The sequence below is a fragment of the Pristiophorus japonicus genome, chromosome 15 (assembly GCF_044704955.1).
Source record: "Pristiophorus japonicus isolate sPriJap1 chromosome 15, sPriJap1.hap1, whole genome shotgun sequence".
In the NCBI taxonomy this organism is placed as follows: Eukaryota; Metazoa; Chordata; class Chondrichthyes; family Pristiophoridae; genus Pristiophorus; species Pristiophorus japonicus.
The window spans coordinates 37413005-37426216 of NC_091991.1; the positions used below are offsets into that span (position 1 = coordinate 37413005).

Genomic DNA, 13212 nt, shown 5'->3' on the forward strand with positions numbered 1-13212 from the left:
ATGTTGGGTAGAATGTGGGAAGCCTGCCAGGAGTGCATTGGAATAGTCAAGTCTTAAGGTAACAAAGGCATGGATGAGGGTTTCAGCAGCAGATGAGTTGAGCCAAGGGCAGAGACGGGTGATATTACACAGGTGGAAATTGGCGGTCTTAGTTATGCCGCAGTTAAGTGGTCAAAAGCTAATTTCAGGGTCAAATATGACACCAAGGTTGTGAACAGTTTGGTTCAGCCTCAGACAGAAGTTCGGGCGATGGATGGAGTCAGTGGCTAGGGAGCGGAGTTTGTGGCGGGGACCGAAAACAAAGGCTTTGGTCTTCCCGAGATTTAATCAGAGAAAATTTCTGCTCATTCAGAACTGGATGCCGGACAAGCAGTCTGACCATTGAAACCGTGGAAGGGTCAAGAAGTGGTAGTGAGGTAGAGCTGTGTGTCATCAACGTACATGTGGAAACTGACGCTGTGTTTTTCAATGGATTCGCCAAAAGACAACATGTAGGTGAGAAATAGGAGGGGGCCGAGGATAGATCCTTGGGGGACACCAGAGATAATGATGTGGGGGCAGGAAGAGAAACTGTGCAGAGGATTCTCTGGTTACGATTAGATACATAACAATGGAACCAGGCGAATGTGGTCCTACCCAGCTGGACGACGGTGGAGAGGTGTTGGAGAAGGATAGAGTGGTCAATCGTGTCAAAGGCTGCAGACAAGTCAAGAAGGATGATGACGGATAGTTTGCCTTTGTCACAGTCACAAAGGATGTCATTTGTGACCTTGATTTCGGTACTGTGGCAGACACGGAAACTTGATTGTAGTTGTTTCAAACATGATTGCGTTGGTGTCCTGGAGAGGTCTCTTCCATCCATTGGAAGGGAAGAAGACCTCCCTATGGGCTGTGACACCCTCCATAAACATATGGAGGGAGTCATTGGAGAGCCTGGTGCCTCAATGCTGCAGAACACTGACAGTACAACTGTCGAAATGCATGAGGGCATGGTCCCCTTAAGGAAACCGGCTGATGATGCATAATCAAATGATGTCATCATACCCGCTTCCTTTTAATTGGCTCAAAACCTCGCAGGGTGGGCTTAACAAGCCCAATCAGGGCAAAATCACTTTGACAGAACAGGCTGCAACTGAGAGCGAGGTTCCAATCCGCACCCGAAATCGCCCGTCTCTCTCCCGACCCGGTAGTAAAAATCATGGTCTAAATATAGATTGCCATCCAAACTGCATTAGTTTTCATTGATTGATGAGTCAGAATGCATTTATATATTCAACGCTGCTACTCTTCGGTTAAGAAAAGTTTCAGCATGGGGACGATCTCCTCTTGGTTCTAGCTGTAGCAAAATTGTAAACTAATTCGTTATAAATGCATAATTACACTTAACATAGAGGTGAATTCTTTTATCATGGGAAAGTATTCAAAGGGTAGCCATGTAGAATTTCAAAGACAACACAGTTTCTCCTGAAACTCCTTGAAAAGATTTCTCTATCAGGCCACTTAGAACTGCACGTTCACACGCCCAACTACCTACCCTTTGGCCCTCCACCACGATAACTCTGCAGCTGCTGAATTGCTAAAACACTCCCTTTCCTTCACCTTTGATGTCCTTATCCTCAGTAAAACATGTTACTCTCTCCCATCCTGCTTATCCTCCCTGGTGTGGCCCCCATCTTAGAAACATAGAAAATAGGTGCAGGAGTAGGCATTCGGCCCTTCGAGCCTGCACCATCATTCAATATGATCATGGCTGATCATGCAACTTCAGTACCCCATTCTTGCTTTCTCTCCATACCCCTTGATCCCTTTAGCCGTAAGGGCCACATCTAACTCCCTTTTGAATATATCTAATGAACTGGCCTCAACAACTTCCTGTAGTAGAGAATTCCATAGGTTCATAACTCTGAGTGAAGAAGTTTCTCCTCATCTCGATCCTAAATGGCTTTCCCCCCTCACTCCCTCAAGTCCATGGGGTACAGACTTGACCATATCTGGTGCAACTAGTTTAGCCATCCACCAGAGGCACTATCGGGCTTCACTTTTGTCTGCCAAAACTGTTCACCAAGCTAAATCTTCCCCGAGTCTCCCCCTTCCCTAACCCTGAACCTGTGTTGTAAGGGGTGGTCTCGGCAGCAGGTTCACCTCTGACCTTCTGAGTGGTTCGAATCGCTCCCACTCCCTTGGGTTCGAGACTCTGGATTTATTTGGGGCATGTGGTAAAGTGCAAGAGACAATTGGTTTGGTGCAAAAGAACTTTGATTTTATTAAAGACAAGAAAATGCAATGTCAAACTTATAATTACTCTAATAAAAAACAGTACATCACCCATTCAAAGGGGTTATAGTGAATAATACACCTCCCACCTCCCAATGCTTAACACTGACTAGATTAAAACAGGGACTATGCTTACCAATCCTTTATGGTCAGTTGGTGGTAGTTTGCGATTTTGGGGTTCACTGGATTCTGTAGGTTCTGCTTGCCGTACCCCGAACATCGGAGAAGACTTCTTACTGCGCAATCTTCAGTTGGGTGGTGTCCGCTGATGCGGTAGAGCGCGTTTTGGACTTATGGGGGTAAGTACCCGTTTTCTTTCGTTAGACATAGGTTTAAAGTCTCTTTAGGTAATGTTTTCACCTGTTGGTAGTCAGGATTTACATTGTAGAGTGGAAACTTTCGATTCTTCGGTTTCTTCCTTGTGGAGTTTTATTTTGAAGTTGGTCGATCGCGGTGGTTTTGGTGGTACCACGTTGGTTGTGGTCGGTTGCTGCCACGATGGTGATGTTCTTCCTTCCTTTTCCGGTTTCAGGACGTCGAGGCTGGAGAAGTTAGTTACAACTGCTGCGGTGGTCTCTCTCCCTTCTTGATCTGATGCATAGCAAGCATAATACTAGCATAAGCATACCCTTTGTTAAAGCAGGGCCCAGTTATATGTTTGAGCTGTCCTAATCTTCGTGCCAAATCAATCCAGTATTCCTGGTTTAATTTTGGCGGGCCCGATAATTCTTTGTCATATTTTGGCGGGCTCATTAAAATGTTAACCTGTTTCGGGTGTGCATATCTTCTCAATCTGTTTCTGATGAAAATATTAGCTTGGTCTTTGCAATGTCTGTCCGTGCTTGTTTTTTTTCCATGCGGGCTGGATGGGCCTTTTTGTTATGCATATGCTGAAATGGCTTTCCAGATTCAGGTTGGTGGTTAGTTATCTCTGGGTTATTTGTTGCTATGTTAATTTCTCCTGTGGAGAAGGGTTTTCGAGTACACACAATTCTCCCAGGCAATTTGTTTTAACTTCAATACCCAGACACTTTCAATACTCAAAACTGGTTTCTTTGAGGGATAGTTCCTTTAGTTCTTTAGCCCTGCCCACACAGATTCAATCTGCTTTGTAAAATCCCAAATTTGATTAAAGTTCACAGTTTCTATGATGTGCACTTTAGGATTTCAAACTTTCTGGTAGATAGTTCCAAATTAAATTTCCTTTCCAATGAGTCCAAACATTGGGGGGGGGGGGGGGGGCGGGGCGGGGGGGGGGCGGTGGGAAGGGGGGCGGGGGGGAGGGGTGGGGTGTTCTCCCATGAATTTTGCACCCTTCATTGTCTTTCTCTAGCTGTTTTGCTGGCCACAAATGAGCTGCACATTGAGAAAGCGAACCCCTTTCTTTTTTACATAGGTATAAGCAAGGGAGCATAGATGGCCACGTGAGTGCACTCGATGACCTTTTAGACTTTGTGCAGAACTGGCACTCTGTAAAACAAGGGGATGTCCCAATTGGAAAGGCATTGTGCCCTGTCTGAAGTGTGACGGGGGAGGGAAATGACAATCCATCAATAAATGCAAATAAACAGATAACAAAATATTTGGCAACAGCAAAAATAAAATGTAAAAGCACAACAAAAATGAATTTATCTCTTTTAAATCCTCTTTGCTCTTCTCCATCGCACCCAGCCACCCTGGGTGTCCGGTTTATACTAGTGTGGATATGAATCAGCACAAATGAGATGAGAATTATGGAACATGGGATGTAATACATCACTATGGGGCCAAGTTTCGGCCTGAGTTGCTCCTGTTTTTTTGGAGCAACTAGTTTAGAATGGAGTATCTTAGAAATTGCAATTTTCGGCATTTAGTTTGCTCCAGTTCGAGTCAGTTGGAATAGTTTCAGTTTGGAACAGATTTTTTTTTCAAAAGGGGGCGTGTCCGGCCACTTACGCCCGTTTTGAAAGTTTAGGCAGTGAAAACATACTCCAAACTAACTTAGAATGGAGTAAGTGTAGATTTTTGTATGCTCAGACAAAGCTTGTCTACACTTAGAAAATCAGGCGTAGGTTACAAATCAGGCGTAGGGAATGGGGGGGGGGGTTAAAGGGAAGTTTAGAAACATTAGACACTTCAGTTTTACAAATAAAGAGCCATCATCAATAATAAATGATAAAAACATCAATAAATCAACCAATAAATCAATCCAAAAAAAAATTAATAAAAAATAAAAAAAATTAAAAAATCAATAAATAAAACATTTTCTACTTACCGACTGCAGCACCGGGAGTCCTCCAACAGTGTGCTGGGACGGCCCCTCCAGTGTGTCTCTGTCAGTGTCTCTATCTCTCTGTCTGTCTGTGTGTGTGTCTCTCACTCTCTGTCTATCAGTGTCTGTGTTTCTGACAGCGAGGGAAGGGGATTGGGGGAGGGGGAGAAGGGGGGTGGGCGGGGGAGAGGGGGAGGAAGGAGGAGGAGGGGGGAGAGAGGGAGGGAGAGAATGAGAGAGGAGGGAGGGAGGAAGGGGAGGGAAGGAGAGGGGAGGGAAGGAGAGGGGAGGGAAGGAGAGGGGAGGGGAGGGGAGGGGAGGGGAGGGGAGGGGAGGAAAGGAGAGGGAAGGAGAGGGAGGGAGAGAAGGAGGCTGAACGGCCGGGCCCAAGACTTCAGGCTGGATTTACAGGTAGGCGGTGTCGGGTCTTGGGTCCCGGGTCCCAGGTCCGGGGGGGGGGGTGTCGCGGAGATCGGGGGGGGGTCGCGGAGATCAGGGGTGGAAGAGAGAGTCGCGGAGGGGAGGGAGTGTCGCGGAGGTTGGAGGTCGAGGGGAAGAGAGTCACGGAGGTCGGGGGGGGAGAGAGAGAATCGCGGAGGTCGGGGGGTGGAGATAGAGAGTCGCGGAGGTCGGGGGGGGAGAGAGAGTCGCGGAGGTCGGGGGGGGAGAGAGAGAATCGCGGAGGTCGGGGGGGGAGAGAGTCGCGGAGGTCGGGGGGGAAGAGTCGCGGAGGTCGGGGGGGCAAAGAGAGTCGCGGAGGTCGGGGGGGAAGAGTCGCGGAGGTCGGGTCGGGGGGCGGAGCGGTGGTCGGGTCGGGGGGGGGGGCGGCGCGGAGGATGGGTCGCCGGGGGGTGGGGGAGCGGAGGTCGGGTCGCCGGGGTGGGGGGGGAGAGCGGGGGTCGGGTCGGGTCCAGTCGGGTGGGAGGAGCTTATCCATGCAGCCCCAGTGAGGCCATTCGGCCAGGGCTAGGGGCTGCTTGCTTCGGGCCCCTCCCACAGTTTTGGCCGCCTGGAGCTACTGCACATGCGCACCCATTGTAGCGCGCATGTGCAGAGGTCTCGGCACTGTTTTCAGCGCAGGGACCTGGCTCTGCCCCCCACAGCTCGAGCTGCGCCGCGCCCAGCTCCAGAGGACCTGCAGGGAGCCGGAGAATAGGTGAGTTTTTTTTTTTAGGCGCACTTTGTGGCGCTTTAGGTGCGGCCCGAAACTTGGGCCCTATGTCATTACCTCCTCATTTTCGTCAACTGTTTGGGCACTAAAGTGGGTGAAAGACCAGCATTACAGATCTTCGTCCCATTTCTAACTGCTGCCCCTCCAATTAGCACCACTAAATCAGATGCTCGCCACCAGATAATCTAGGTTACTGTCCCAAATCCCGTTACGCATATGCAACAACTGAAAATAATCTGTTGCTCCAAATTAAACAAATTTATGGGCTTTACAGAGTTAAATAAGTCCGTATTGGATCTGTTCGAACATATCTAAGATATCTTCATAGGGAAAATGTGCAGTTGAGTTAATCCTGCTTCTCCTGACGTTAGTTCAAAGAGCTATCCTTAGGCATTGGAGTGATGATATAGAAACCTCTACAGATGAGCAGATAACAATTTCATCTGAGAAAGCAACCAGTGAGTGTTTAACAGCCCAAGGCAAACTTAGCATCTTGGTGAGAGAATTTTTGATCATTATTTTTGGAATGTATTATTGACTAATAATGAGAAAACAAAACATTGGGCCCAATTTTGGCCATGACTTGCATCATTTTTTTTGAGAGCAAGTTGTTTTTTCTGGCGTAAGTTAAAAAATGCCATTTTCCCCCCAAAATTTGCTCCAGATTAAGTCAGTTAGGTACAATTTTTATTAGGTCAGTTTTTTTTTCCAAAAGGTGACGTACCCAGACACTTACGCCAGTTTTGGCCATTTATGCCACTTTGGCCAGCTCTTACTTACTCCAAATCGACTTAGGTCAGCGTATGTGGTCAGCTCTGAAAAACATTGCGGGCAGTTAAGAATTCGGCACAGGTTAGTACATTTAAAGCACCAAGACTTACAAAGCACTAAACAAAGGCCAAAACATAATAAGCAATCAATAACAAATAAAAAATACAAGTCCTATCTTTATGCCAGAATCAAGTTTTTTTTTTAAAGTTCCCCCCCAATCAAAACACTCTTTCTCCCCCCCACCCCTCCAAAAACTCTCTGCTCCTCCCGCTCCTCCCGCGCCCCCCCCCCCCCCCCACAAAACTCTCCTCCTCCCGCCCCCAATCAAAACTCTCCTCACTAAACAAAGCACAACCATCAATAAATAAAAAATAAAACTGAAGTCCTACCTCGGCCCAGGAACTCAGCGGGCCGGCCAACGCGGGAGGTCACTCGGACGAGGATAGGGTGCGGCAAACATCGGGGCGTCCCTTTGGCCGGGGTTAGGGGCTGCGAGCATCGGGTCCTGCTCACAGACTGCAGGACATGCTGGGAGGGCGAGGGGCATGCGCGCAGACGCCGGCAGTGTTTTTTGCGCTGGCCTGTTGCTCCGCCCCCCACTTCACTATCTACGCAATGCTGGGACACCGGAGACTCGGCAGAGCGGGCAGGATGTGGTCACTTTTTTTTCAGTGCCGTTTCCAGCTCGCAAAGTCGGCGCTTTTAAGGTAATTGCGCCGAAAAAAGGGGTTGGGAAAAATTGGACCCACAGAATGAGGAAAGGCCATTCAGCTCATTACGCGTGCTCCTGCCACAGACTGTAATCTACCCTTCCATGGACGCTGTTCTACGCCTTTCATTTCTTGAGGGAATGTCTGCATAAATTCTACTTCATCCCTAAAGGTGATCACAAGAACTCTGTGCTGATCCCAAGTTAGCCTTGGGTGCAGCACAGTTCTGTAATGGTTTTGCAAATTTATCCAGTTGCAGCTGAAACTCTTTTGGAGTCTACCTGCAAAAACATAAAACATTAAACCGTGCCACCCGACCTGGGTGACACACCAGACATTTTCAAGGCCCCTTTTTTTTTTCTTTTTTCTTTGGTTTTTTTTTGGGGCGCTAAAATCAAATTTTTTCCAGTGCCCCCTATAAAAGGGGAGGGGGACACTAAAAGCACCGGCAATTAAAACAAATTAAACTAAAAACGTAAAATCAAATTAAAATTTGGTTGCCGGGCGTGATGATGCACTCCAGTCCCTCCGGTGCCCACCTCTCGCGGAAGGCCGCGAGCGTACCGGTGGACACCGCGTGCTCCATCTCCAAGGACACCCTGAACCGGATGTAAGAGCGGAAGAGAGGCAGACAGTCAGGTTGAACGACCCCCTCGACCGCCCGCTGCCTGGACCGGCTGATGGCACCCTTGGCCGTGCCCAGGAGCAGTCCTACGAGGAGGCCTTCGGACCTACCCGCTCCCCTCCGCACAGGGTGCCCAAAGATCAGGAGAGTGGGACTGAAGTGCAGCCAGAATTTCAGGAGCAGCCCCTTCAAATAATAAAACAGGGGCTGCAACCTTGTGCATTCCATAAAAACATGGAACACGGACTCTTCCAGACCGCAGAAATTGCAGGCGGCCTGGGAGCCCGTGAACCGGCTTAAAAATTTGTTGCACGGCACTGCTCCGTGCACCACCCTCCAGGCCAAGTCCCCGATGAATAGTGGGAGGACCCCTGCGTAGAGTGCCCTCCATCGGGGACCCCCGCCTCCTCCGGACGGCAAGATGGTACGCCATGGCGTGTCCGGACGGCCGGCGAGGATGGCAAAGTTGAGAGTGTGCAGGAGCAGCCCGTACAGGAAACCCCTCCGCGCGGAACTGAAAGGCACGGAGGGGATTTCCCCGAGGCGGCTCAAGTTGTGAGGCGCCGGCCCCCGAGGGAGGTTCCGGGGTTTGGCGCCGATGAGGAATTCCGTCCGGACGGGGGTCAGTTCGGACGGGATCTCCCCACGTGCTTGAGTCTCCTCGATGCACCTAACGGAGTCAGGGCCCAGAGCTGTTTTTAGCGACTCGATGGCATCGGCCGCGTGGCAGACATTGGCAGAATTTAGGCGCCGCGCCAGCGTGTCTGGCGCCATCCAGCCCGCTCCTCCGCCATCGAGCAGGTCCCTGAACCTGGTCACCTCACCAGCCACAGCCCTCTCTTCCGACCGCCACATAAAACCTCGGTCGTGGAGGTACGGATTCCCGAGCAGCGGCTCCTGCAGGACCAGTTGGAGCTGAAACTCTTTTTGGAGTTCACCTGCAAAACATAAAACATTAAACGGTGCCACCTGACCTGGGTGACACTCCAGACATTTACAAGGCCCTTTTTTTTTTTCCCCCCTTTTTTTTGTTTTTTTTGTGTTTTTCTTTTTTTGGTTTTTTTTTTGGGCACTAAAATCACAATTTTCCCCAGTGCCCCCTATAAAAGGGAAGGGGGACACTAAAAGCACCGGCAATTAAAACAAATTAAACTTAAAAACGTAAAATCAAATTAAAATTTGGTTGCCGGGCGTGATGATGCACTCCAGTCCAGTTGGAGCTGAAACTCTTTTGAGTTTACCTGCAAAAACATAAACATTAAAACCATGCCACCCGACCTGGGTGACACAGCAGACATTTTCAAGGCCCCCTTTTTTTTTTTGTTTTTTTTTTTGGTTCTTTTGGGGCGCTAAAATCAAATTTTTCCAGTGCCCCCTATAAAAGGGGAGGGGGACACTAAAAGCACCGGCAATGAAAACAAATTAAACTTAAAAACGTAAAATCAAATTAAAATTTGGTTGCCGGGCGTGATGATGCACTCCAGTCCAGTTGGAGCTGAATCATATACAGAGAAGATTCAGGTGGCTGTGCTGAGTTTGCTTAACTCAGCTGAGATGGTGACAGGGTCACTACAATTGGGCTCAGTTCCTTATGTAGGGGAAGGAAAAACAATTGGCCAGGGTTCTGGCTGCTGATCAGCATCCAATGATAACTGCTGGATGTAATCAGTCAGATAAAGATTGGGCTTAGCTGTGACACTCCCACTCATCATGGTGGGACATTCTCCTGAAACTCGTTGTGAAGGCTCATGCTTGAATAATGGCCAGCTGCGGGTGTGTGAGGGGCAGGAGTGACCATTGTCTGTGGAACCACATTCAAGCAAGAGTCAATTATTGCCTTCAGAGAGGAGGGGAGGAGAGATGAGAAGAGGGTTGAACATGGACAAAAAATATTGGAAGAAAAGGGGGAAAAGCAAAACCCTACAGAAGTCCATATGTATTTTACTCTTAAATTATAAGTTTCACCTTTTTAAAAATGAGAAACAAACAGAAATTCATAACGTTAATAAGGTCAAATCTAAAACAGTAAATAATATAAAAGTTTAAATTATGCAGGTACAAAGTACCCAATATGTGGCTGCTGCTGCTTGAAAAAGCAAGAAAAACTCACAGCATGATCGCTGTTTCATGTTGAACAAATGCCATTCAGATAACATGTCAGGACAACTTCAAAGGCTTTCATTTCGCCTGCATGATTAGCTGTCCACACAATATTTACTGAATGCTGAATAAGCTAATGAAAAGAGCTGACTGTAAAAGAACCACCCCCACCACCCAGAAAAAAAAAACAAGTACAGCGACTATGGGCTACATAAGATAAATAAATATGAGGAAGATGAACAAAAAGTAACTGGCAATATTATTGCAACCTTGATGTACTTGATCTGGTTGTCTTAGAATCATACAGCATGGAAGGAGGCCATTTAGATGTTGAATTTCAGCTGTGGGTCCATGAACTAATAATGGCTATGAAGTGTCCAAGTGCTTCAAACAGGTTCGAAGAAGAAAAAAATAACATTTATCTTGTAACTTGATGTACATGACAACTTAAGTTACAGCTGAATAAATTATAATCTAAAAAATAATCATTTTAACGATTGGAATTCGGCCTTGTTCAGTACTGATTGCTGCCCCATAATCGATATGGCCATTCTAACTATATCCATCTGGCGGAAACTGGGCTGGCAGTAATGTATGCACCTGTGAGAATGCTCACAGGTTTGTAGAGCTGTACACTCTGAGGTGGCCGAGTGGTTAAGGCAAAGACTGCTAATCCATTGTGCGCTACATGCGCGGATTCGAATACAGTTCTCGTTGTTATTGCATTGAACATTTGCCCCAAAAAGAGTTGTGGAGCTGTTGAAACCTGGGGGATGTTATGACTGCCATGTGGGGGCTGCATGTCTTTTACCAGGAACTCATCAGGGTCTGGAACAGAGTCGTCACCAAGCACAGTTCTCCCCTGTCTGGAGTGGCGGCTGTCCTTTGGGACCCGCTGCTCAGGAATCCGTACCTCCACGACCGTGGTTTTAGGTGGCAGGCGGATGAGAGGGCTGTGGCTGGCGAGGTGACCAGGGTCAGAGACCTGCTCGATGGTGGAGGAGTGGGCTGGATGGCGCCAGACATGCTGGCACGGCGCCTAAATTCGGCCGACGTCTGCCGCGCGGCCGATGCCATCGAGTCGCTAAAAACAGCTCTGGGCCCTGACTCCGTTAGGTGCATCGAGGAGACTCAAGCACGTGGGGAGATCCCGTCCGAACTGACCCCCGTCCGGACGGAATTCCTCATTGGCGCCAAACACCGGAAACTCCCTCGGGAGCCGACGCCTCACAACTTGAGCCGCCTCGGGGAAATCCCCTCCGTGCCTTTCAGTTCTGCGCGGAGGGGTTTCCTGTACGGGCTGCTCCTGCACACTCTCAAACTTGCCATCCTGGTCTGCCGTCCGGACACGCCATGGCGTACCATCTTGCCGTCCGGAGGAGGCGGGGGTCCCCGATGGAGTGCACTCTACGCGAGAGTCCTCCCACTATTTATCGGGGACTTGGCCTGGAGGGTGGTGCACGGAGCAGTCCCGTGCAACAAATTTTTAAGTCGGTTCACGGGCTCCCAGGCCGCCTGCAATTTCTGCGGTCTGGAAGAGCCCGCGTACCACGTTTTTATTGAATGTACGAAGTTGCAGTCCCTGTTCCATTATTTAAAGGGGCTGCTCCTCAATTTCTGGCTGCACTTGAGTCCCACACTCCTGATCTTTGGGCACCCTGTGGGGAGGGGAGCGGGTAGGTCTGAAGGCCTCCTCGTAGGACTGCTCCTGGGCACGGCCAAGTGTGCCATCAGCCGGTCCAGGCAGCGGGCGGTCGAGGGGGTCGTTCAGCCTGAATGGCTGCCTCTCTTCCGCTCTTACATCCGGTCCAGGGTGTCCTTGGAGATGGAGCACGCGGTGTCCACCGGTACGCTCGCAGCCTTCCGCGAGAGGTGGGCGCCGGAGGGACTGGAGTGCATCGTTACCCCCGGCAACCAAATTTTAATTTGATTTTATATGTTTTAAAGTTTAATTTGTTTTCATTGCCGGTTTTAGTGTCCCCCCTCCCCTTTTATAGGGGGCACTTGTAAAATTTATGGTTTTACTGCCCAAAAAAACCCAAAAAACCCCACAAAAATCACCAAAAGAAAAAAAAAAACTCAAAAGAAAAGGGCACGTGAAAAGTGTTTGGAGTATCCCCCAGATCGGGGGGGCACTTGATTCAAATGTTTAATTTTGCTTCCCAAAAAGAGTTGTGGAGCTGTTGAAACTTGGAGGACGTTATGACCACCATGTGGGGGCTGCCTGTCTTTTACCAGGAACTCATCAGGGTCTGGAACAGAGTCGCCACCAAGCACAATTCACCCCCGTCTGGAGTGGCGGCTGTCCTTTGGGAGCCGCTGCTCAGGAATCCGTACCTCCACAACCGTGGTTTTAGGTGGCAGGCGGATGAGAGGGCTGTGTTTGGCAAGGTGACCAGGGACCTGCTCGATGGCGGAGGAGCGAGCTGGATGGCACCACAGGAGCTGGCACAGCACCTATCCTGGGCCGACATCCAGCACGCGGCCAATGCCATCGAGTCGCTAAAAACAGCACTAGGCCCTGACTGCATTAGGTGTGTCAAGGGTGCTCAAGCATGTGGAGTGATCCCGTCCGAACTGACCCCCGTCCGGACGGAATTCCTCATCGGCGCCAGGCCTCAAAACCTCCCTCGGAAGCTGGAGCCTCACAACTTGAGCCTCCTCCAGGAAATCCCCTCCGTGCCTTTCAGTTCTGTGCGGAGGGGTTTCCTGTACGGGCTGCTCTTGCACACTCTCCACTTTGCCATCATCATCTGCCATCTGGACATGCCATGGCGCACCATCTTGTCGTCCGGAAGAGGCGGGGGTCCCCAATGGAGTGCTCTTTACACGGGAGTCCTCCCTTTATTTATTTGGGACTTGGCCTGTTGCACGGAGCTGTCCCATGCAATGAGTTTTTAAGTCGGTTCACGGGCTCCCAGGTTCCATGTATATGTGGAATGCACAAGGTTGCAGCTCCTCTTCCAATATTTGAAGGGGCTGCTCTTCAAATTCTGGTTTCACTTCAGTCCCACACTCCTGATTTTGGGCACCCTGTGCGGAGGGGAACGGGCAGGTCGGAAGGCCTCCTCGTAGGACTTCTCCTGGACAAGGCCAAGGGGGCCATTAACCGGTCCAGGCAGCGGGCAGTCGAGGGGGTCGTTCAGCCCGACTACCTGCCTCTCTTCTGCGGTTACATCCGAGCCAGGATGTCCCTGAAGATGGAGCACGTGGTGTCCACCAGTACGCTCGTGGCCTTCCACGAGAGGTGTGCACCGGAGGGACTGGAGTGCATCATCACCCCCGGCAACCAAATTTTTATTTGACCATT

The 13212-nt window shown here is 49.6% G+C and overlaps 2 long non-coding RNA genes across 2 annotated transcripts in view; one reads left to right on the top strand and one right to left on the bottom strand.

Moving 5' to 3' along the window:
- Positions 1-13212, top strand: part of LOC139280701 (uncharacterized) — a 65945-nt gene that overhangs the window by 34781 nt on the left and 17952 nt on the right. The window lies entirely within an intron of this gene.
- The window catches only part of LOC139280702 (uncharacterized), a 44709-nt gene that overhangs the window by 26639 nt on the left and 4858 nt on the right, over positions 1-13212 (bottom strand). The window contains exon 2 of the long non-coding RNA XR_011596748.1: positions 6433-6511. This is a non-coding gene — a long non-coding RNA (uncharacterized lncRNA). The remainder of the gene's footprint in view (positions 1-6432; positions 6512-13212) is intronic.